The sequence below is a fragment of the Ascaphus truei genome, chromosome 3 (assembly GCF_040206685.1).
Source record: "Ascaphus truei isolate aAscTru1 chromosome 3, aAscTru1.hap1, whole genome shotgun sequence".
In the NCBI taxonomy this organism is placed as follows: Eukaryota; Metazoa; Chordata; class Amphibia; order Anura; family Ascaphidae; genus Ascaphus; species Ascaphus truei.
Genome location: NC_134485.1, coordinates 242,072,403 through 242,081,524, shown reverse-complemented (window position 1 = coordinate 242,081,524; position 9,122 = coordinate 242,072,403).

Below are 9,122 nucleotides of genomic sequence, written 5' to 3'. Positions count from 1 at the left end.
ACATTTCTATCACATAGAACACAGTTTGCCCTGGGTACAGGGGAATAAAAATACATTAATTCCCTCTAAATGTGGGAATAGGATAACCAAGGGACGTACCTTTTGGTTGAGAAGCAGGGGAACATATGTATTATCAATACATTTCTGGTTAACCCCTCACTTCCCAGACAGTGGAAGGGGGTGGCTACTGGGGGTGACCCCTTAATTACTCACGTGGCACCCCTCCCCCATCACAGCAGCAAATACAAGAAAAATGCTTTTTGCAAAGAAAGCCTACACGGGATCGCGCCAACAACATATGAACATCTGTTTAGCATTTCGTTTTTCAGAAAGAGAAAATAAAATAAACTGTATTAGGTTTTTGTTTTTTTTTGCAAGCTTTTGTATTTTAGGAGTTTGAAAACCTACAACTCAGATTGTCACGAAGATTCCCAGAGCATTCTCCGACATATTCCTCTTTCTGTGTCATAGGTTTTATAGGGTTATGGTTAAACATGAAAAACCGACTGTCACAATACATATTTTCCGTTTTAATTTTATTTAGACAACTCCCAATTCCTCAGCAAAGTGGAACCAGTCTACTGTCAAAATAAAAAAGTGAGAGGTGTAGGTAAAAAATAAATAAAAAGACAAAATCTGCCCTTACCTTCTCCGCCCCATCAGTCTAATATTTTATTTGACAGGAGTAAAGTATAAAAGTTAGCACATCAGTGTATGTGTGTATGTGTGTATGTGTGTATATATATATATATATATATATATATATATATATATATATATATATATACAGTGCTCGACAAACCTATACATTTGCTCGCCCCCGGGCGAGTGGATTTAACACCGTGGCGAGCTCCTATTGGCCCAAGCAGCACACGTGTGGTACTAGGTGGCGAGTAGATTTTTTTGGGTGATTTGTCGACCACTGTATATATATGTATATATATATATCTATACATCTATATATATATCTAGACACTGTTTTTAAGTTTACCTTTTGCTTCATTCATTGTAACATCGCCGGAAGAAGAGATCAGTGTATCTCGAAAGCTCGCACAAATAAAAGCATTTCGTTAGCCACAGAACGGTATCATCTATTTATTTTTTTGATTATTGAAGCTCGGCTAACACGGTACTGATACCTGTACATGTATATATATATCTATATATATATATATATATATATAGATATATATATACATATATATATATATATATATATATACTGCTGCGGCAGACTTTATTCTAACAAATCACCGGTTTTTACCTGGCTGGTTCCTGGAATGCGACGCTGTTCACCTGGCGCATGCCGCGTTCAATTTGCGCTCCCAGCCACGGGTCATGCCCGGCTGACGCGCGGTTGATGGGTTTATTGATAATGGTTCGGATTTTAATAGGCTGCAATGATTCGCGTGTCCGCCAGATGGCAGAAATTCATGAATTGTAATGCGCCGAATCAGTAATGTGTCGGCTTGCAGGTGTTTCGTTTAAAAAAGATACTGTACCACAGTGTGCTATTGTAACTTGGCCTTGAGACTGAAGGAAGAGTTGCAAAAATGTATCAATTTAGGCTTTTCATATTAAAGAAAGACAAAGACCAGTTTTGGTTACAGTATTCTCCAGAGACCCCACGCCATGAGTGTTCAAGTGCAGCCAGCTTTCCAAAAACCCGACAGAAGTTACGCTTATTTGATATGGGCCGCGATTAATGCAACAGAGGATAAGATGGCAACAGTTGCTCAAATTTATCAGTATTTTATCGAAAACTATGACTTTTACAAATTTTCGCCAACTCCTCATACGTGGAAGCGTGCAGTAGGGAAAGGTTATGTAGTGATCCCTGTTTTCCCCGTATTGAGCCCCAATTTGTTGGAGGGTACTGGTGTGTATCACCGGATTTTTCCCGTATCTATGATCATGGAGGCGGCAAAAGGCGAAGGGTCATGTTAAAACCAACTAAGAAGCGACAGTCGCTGCCAAGCAATGCACCAGCACCAGCACCGGCTTCCAATGACGGTCCCACCGTCAGTGACAACCCTGAGCCTGAGCCGGATTTCGCGTGCAGTTCGATGACGCTTGCATGTACCTAAGCGATTTCCAGCCTCACCTGCTGACTACAGGTGGACTAGTCCCGCTGCAAACTATCGACGTGGATGATGAAGAAAGCTGGACTGACAGTGGGCCGGCACCAGCTGAATGGGAAATTCTATGGTGAGTACTGTATTGTTGCCATATTATTTTGGTGGGGCTGGCTGGGTACTTCTTTAGGGGGCTGACCATTACTGTACATTAAAAATTTTCTTTTTGTTTTTCCTCAGAAAAGAAAACGGCTAATGGGGGGATTTCAATGGATAATATTGTACTGTATGCTGATGTTTTCCGTCCGTACAGTATACTGTGTAATAAACACGAAAAAATAAAACTATGCATTTATTCTTCATGTTCAGTATCGTTTCATTATGTGTCTTCTACAGTATACTGTACAGTGGTATACAGTGCCTAACATCTATGGGCAAAAAGAATTTTATTTCTAGGTGCCCTAGAACAGAAGTTCCCACGCCAATTGTCCGTGAACTTGACCGAGGCCCTAAGTAGTTCCCACGCCAATTGCGCGAATATAATGTAAAATAACCCGTTCTGTGGGTCTGAGTGGGTTGAAAGTCGCCTGGTCCTCATGCGGAAGGACCCTTGCCATAGTGGCAAAATATCAGCCTTGCACGACCCACGGAACCGGAGATACCAAAAATACAGTTTAAAAGCACATTACCAAAGTGGCTTTTTTTCTGCCATGCAAGTCAATGGCAGAAACCTGAACTTTAACATCACCCTGACTCTGTTCTGTTGCCACGAGAGGGTCGCAATTTGCCATGCAATCCTGTCGCAACTAGGACTACATGGTGACCAAATCTGAGCCCTTTAGGTTGAACAGAAACTGAGTTGTGGGTTCCAAGTTTCTGCTCATTCTGACTTAGCCGGTTCAAAGCTTTGTCCACCATTACGCACAATGGTAGGACCCTCCTCGCCGGCGTGACCCTTTCTCGCCGCCATTACTGCTCGGACCCTGTTGGGGTCAAGTGAGGGGGTTCCTAACATCTGGGGGCAAAATGAATTTTATTTCTAGGTGCCCTAGAACAGAAGTTCCCACGCCAATTGACCTAGTTCCCACGCCAATTGCGCGCTCATTGCTCTTTTATTACAATGTTGCCGATCTTGCGGCTGTGCGGTCTGGCAGTAAAAAAACAGTGCAGCAAGCCTCTACATTTGTTACACTGTCAAAGGAGCAAATGGAAACAATGTGAGATAATTCAACATGTTCTTTTATTGTTGGAGTCAGTACAAAAACATTTATTTACAAATACTGTACAATGTTGAAACATTTCAAGTGCACAGCAATTCTAACCATCAACACACAATAATACATACTGCAGCCTTTATTAAATTCTTCTGCCACATTGAAATCGGAGAAACATTTACAAAACATTTGTAAAACATGGAGATACATGAAAAATGGACGTTTATACTATATGAATATTAATTTATAATACAGTATACAGTATATGCTGTATATATATACTGTATATAAAATCTACTGTTTGTTTTTGGTGCATGGGGCACAGGGAGTTAAAGTGACTTGCTTTTTATGTACTGTATTTGGGGCTTGTCTTTGGGGGTTTATTCATCAAATTATTATGATGAACTGCCTTTTGAAATTACAGTGCTGCTAACTATTTCAGCCACACACCTCCAGAGTTTTTAATCCCTCCCTTGCCAAGCGCCAATCGGCTGAGTCACCCTATCCTACCAACCTCCTCTCTCCACTGGGTCGTTAATCTTCTGCATATTGCCATTGTGTTCTTAATCCACCCATAGCCGAGCTACAAAGCTTCCTCCCAGACAACCTACCATCGCCCGTCGCCTCAAGCACACCCATTCCCAAAAGACCTACACCCGCTCGCATCGAAACCGTGCCCGACATCACCCTGTGCGATCTGCCATTGGCGCTCAGGGAGAAGTATAGGGTGAGGAGTGCTGGTGTACCCCACAAGTATGCCTTGATCATTTTTAAGCACCATGTTCCCTACTCGTTGTACTGCGAGTGGGTGTTCAAAGTGAACTACGATGGGAATCGCCAAAAAAAGGCGCTTCCTGTCAATTTAAGGAAAAACATTGTGGAAGAAATGCGGCGCTTTTATCCAGTTACACATCCTGTAATGAAAGGCGTTCGAGACTGCATTAATGGCATGCAAGAAATCGGCCATGGCTGGACAATGTGGAGGACTTTCAGTGAGACCATACCGTTGTGCTGAACTGTATTGTACTGTACATGTTTTGCCCTACAGTACCTGCTGTACTTAAACAAAGGAGATGTTGTTGTGTGTTTTTTTTACACAGGACATGCACAACTCCAGTCCCTGAGGGCCGCAAACAGGCACGGTTTTCAATGTTGCCCTGAAAACCTGCCCTGTTTGCTGCCCTCTAGGACTGAACTGGTGCAGGTCTGACTGACAGTGTTGCGCACAATCTCACTGTACTGTACTGTATACAGTACTGTGTTTCTTTAATAAAGGAGATGTTACTTAAAATGTTTCAACATTGTACTGTATTTGTAAATAAATGTTTTTGAACTGACTGCACCAATAAAAGAACAAGTTGATTTGTCTTACTGTACTGTGCATTGTTTCCATTTGCTCCTTTGATAGTACTGTACTGTATAACAAAATACAGAGTAACAAATGTCGAGGCTTGCTGCACTGTTTTTTTACTGCCTGGTCGCGCAATTGGTGTGGGAACTAGGTCAATTGGCGTGGGAACTTCTGTTCTAGGGCACCTAGAAATAAAATTCATTTTGCCCCCAGATGTTAGGAACCCCCTCACTTGACCCCAACAGGGTCCGAGCAGTAATGGCGGCGAGATAGGGTCACGCCGGCTAGGAGGGTCCTAACATTGAGCGTAATGGCGGACAAAGCTTTGAACCGGCTAAGTCAGAATGAGCAGAAACCTGGAACCCACAACTCCGTTTCTATTCAACCTAGAGGGCTCCGATTCGGTCACCATGTAGTCCTAGTTGTGGCAGGATTGCATGGCAAATTGCGACCCTCTCGTGTCAACAAAACGGAGTCAGGGTAATGTTAAAGTTCAGGTTTCTGCCATTGACTTGCATGGCAGAAAAAAGCCACTTTGGTAATGTGCTTTTAAACTGTATTTTTGGTATCTCTGGTTACGTGGGTCGTGCAAGGCTGATATTTTGCCACTATGGCAAGGGTCCTTCCGCATGAGGACCAGGCGACTTTCAACCCGCTCAGACCCACAGAACGGGTTATTTTACATTATATTCGCGCAATTGGCGTGGGAACTACTTAGGTCAAGTTCACGGACAATTGGCGTGGGAACTTCTGTTCTAGGGCACCTAGAAATAAAATTCATTTTGCCCCCAGATGTTAGGAACCCCCTCACTTCACCCCAATAGGGTCCGAGCATGAACAGTACTGTACTTTAAAATAAATTAAATATACAATTTTACTATTAGTGCGCGCACACGCACAGACTGTGTAGGTTGAACCGCGAAGGTATTAGACTTCAAAGACAACAGCTCGCAAACGCCCCATGCGTTTTACATGGCATTGCAGAATTGCAGACAGCGGGAATAAAATGCTTAAATCACGGCGCGAAAATAACGCAATACACTCCGGCCGAAAACGACACAAAACCGCACATCACCGGGATATTCTGAAATTCGTGGGACTGGCCGAGTTAGAATAAAGTTGGTCGCCTCTGTATATATATATGCAAATACAACTGTATGCTCATCTGCATGTCTTAGGCAGGTCTGCAACCCCACCTTTCACCATTATCACCCAGCAAACAGCACTTCCACTGCAGCAAGGGATTCTGGGAAATGACATGCAAATGAGCACGCAGTGCCACTTTTTGCTTCAAAAACCATTTTTAACATGGTTCCCTATAGGCTTAAGCTTGCTGCATGGTCACAGCTTTGAGCACAGCCAGGGTTAAGGTGCATACCCAGAAAACCACCCACAGACAGCTGTGGGGTTGATTAACTGGGTATGCAAAGAAGCTATGGGATAGGGTATACCATAATACTGAGTTAAGTTATGATGAGTAAAAAAAGTGACAAAAACCCTCCCCATAGCTTCTTTGCATACCCAGTTAATCAACCCCACACTGATGAGACCCATTAAGGTCGAAACAGCTGTCTGTGGGTGGTTTTCTTGGTGTTTCTCGACATTTTCTTACTCACCATAACTTAACTCAGTATTATGGTATATATATATATATATATATATATATATATATATATATATATATATATATATATATATATACAGTATATATAGATATATATATATATATATATACAGTATATATATATATATATAGATATATATATATATATATATACAGTATATATATATATATATATAGATATATATATATATATATATATATATATATATGAACAACAAGAAAAGAAAGCGCCCGATCCTAGTGCAGCATGAAAAAATACAATTTAATAAAAATGAATAAAACCAACAAATGCGAACTCACAAACACAGGATAAATAAAAGCATATAATGAGTATACTCATTCGCCAACCGCCCACGATGTGCCTTGGATGGCGCGCCCTCTCTCTGTCTAGGTTTTCTCAGCTCTACTGAACCGACATCCAGCAGGGGATACAGGAAACAGCTCACCACAATGTGACCCGGAAGTCCTCCACAATGTTAGTGTATTCCGGATGTGAGGTCTGCAGTCCGTGACCCCGCGATTGGAAAAAGATCCCCTGATGAAATCACTTTATGTGAAGAAACGCGTAGGGAAGAGCGTTTTTCAGCTGCTGTCACACTGTGATACACAATTCTACTCTATCCTCACTGCCCACCTCATTACGGACTGCCTTTGGGAGTGCAGAGAGACTTCTCTGATCAGCCCCTGCATCGCGGGGTCACGGACTGCAGACCTCACATCCGGAATACACTAACATTGTGGAGGACTTCCGGGTCACATTGTGGTGAGCTGTTTCCTGTATCCCCTGCTGGATGTCGGTTCAGAAGAGCTGAGAAAACCTAGACAGAGAGAGGGCGCGCCATCCAAGGCACATCGTGGGCGGTTGGCGAATGAGTATACACATTATATGCTTTTATTTATCCTGTGTTTGTGAGTTCGCATTTGTTGGTTTTATTCATTTTTATTAAATTGTATTTTTTCATGCTGCACTAGGATCGAGCGCTTTCTTTTCTTGTTGTTCACAGATTTCTGGGAGTTCGTTGGTCCTTGATGAGAGCAGCCAGATCCTAGCATGGACCCTTGGTTTGGTTGATATATTTTTATATTTTTCATATTTTTTCATTTTTATTTTTATTTTTATTTTTGACACACTTAGTGTCATTTTTTTCGTATTTTTCCATTCATCATTATTTAGTATCATCCAGGAGGGATTCATTAGTGCAGTAGTCATAACCACCAACACATGCTATTTTTTTATATTTGTATTGTTCACTGGCATATATTTGTGGTCACAGCAGCTTTTTAAACATTGGCACTCAGCATTTTATTATAACATATTGCATGTAATTTTATTAGTGTGAGTCAATCATCCATATCATTGTTGCATTCACCCTTGCCATTCACCTCTGCTATATCCACTTAATACAATCAATTGGTAATCAGTCTGAGTTTACACCTGAGGAGCGCAGTCTATTCTTTGTTTGTTATATATATATATATATATATATATATATATATATATATATATATATATATACAATTAAACAAACAAAAAAGGCTACGCCATTCAAGTACCTGTCTAAACTACCACAGTATTAGTATATGTATTAAATGAATTAACGCTTAAAATTAGTTATCAAATCATTGTCAATAGCAGAGTTATAAATAATCTAAATACACACAAATACAAACAGTGTTATATACTAAATAATGAAAAATTAATTAATAAAAAATGTATAGTGTAAGTTAGTGACTTAGGGCCTCATGCAGAGAGCAGCGCTATTTAGAATTGTAGAGGGGGAATTTTTTTTGCTTTTTTGGAGAGTTTTTTTCTCCATATGCAGAAAGGGCATAAAACTGCATTTACAAGCCTTTCTGCATATGGAGAGTTTCAAACAGCGCTATGAGCGCTATAAGCGCTGTTGAAACTAGTGGGGAAAAAAATCGCGTTTTTTTTTTTCCCCCTCCACCGGCCGCGGAGCGCCAGCTGCTTGGTGGAGGGGAAAAATGTTGAAAATCGCGCCATTTTTTTGGCGCGAACAGCCACTAGATGGCGATCGCGGCTCTCTGCATACGGCAGAAAAAAAAACTGGAGAGATTGGAAACTCTCCAGCCGCGCGGCGAATTTCAAGGGAAAAAAAAAAAAAAATGGCGCTTTTTTTTAAACTTGCCTTTTCCGTCGGTTTAAAGCTCCATTTTCGCCGGCAAATGGCGAGATTCCTTTTTGCGCTACTCTCTGCATGAGGCCCTTAATGTCCAAATATATGCATAATAAAAAAAAATGCTGGAATAAAGAAAAACAAAAAAAATAATATGATAAAAATCCAAATAAAAAACCATAAAAAAGAAATAGTCCTGAATATATAAGGAATATGGATGATGGCCCACTATTCTGGATACTGGCTGCTCTCTGCAAGGAACCAACGACCTCCCAGTAGATCTACAAGACAAAGAAAGAAAGCGCCCGATCCTAGTGTAATATGAAAAATACACATTTAATTCCAATATTAAGTCCAACAAATTTAAACTCACAAACAAATGTGAAATAAAAGCATGTAATGAGTATACTCATTCGCCAACCGCCAAACTGCTCCGCTCTGCTCACACGTCTCTCCCTTCCTCCGTGGAGTCCCAGCTCTTCTTAGCCACCGTCCAGCAGGGGCCTTGAAGAATGTGCAACCTCTCCTAGTTTGACCCGGAAGTCCACCGCTCAGGGATCCCCTGAAGAAATCACCGTAGCGTGAAGAAACGCGTTGGGAATGTCAGTATAGTGTGAATTACTGATCATCACACTCATTCCCACCTTGCCTGCTGCCGGGACTGTATGTCACGCCGTCACATATCGGCGAACTCTTGCCCCCTCCCCCTTGCCCCTACGA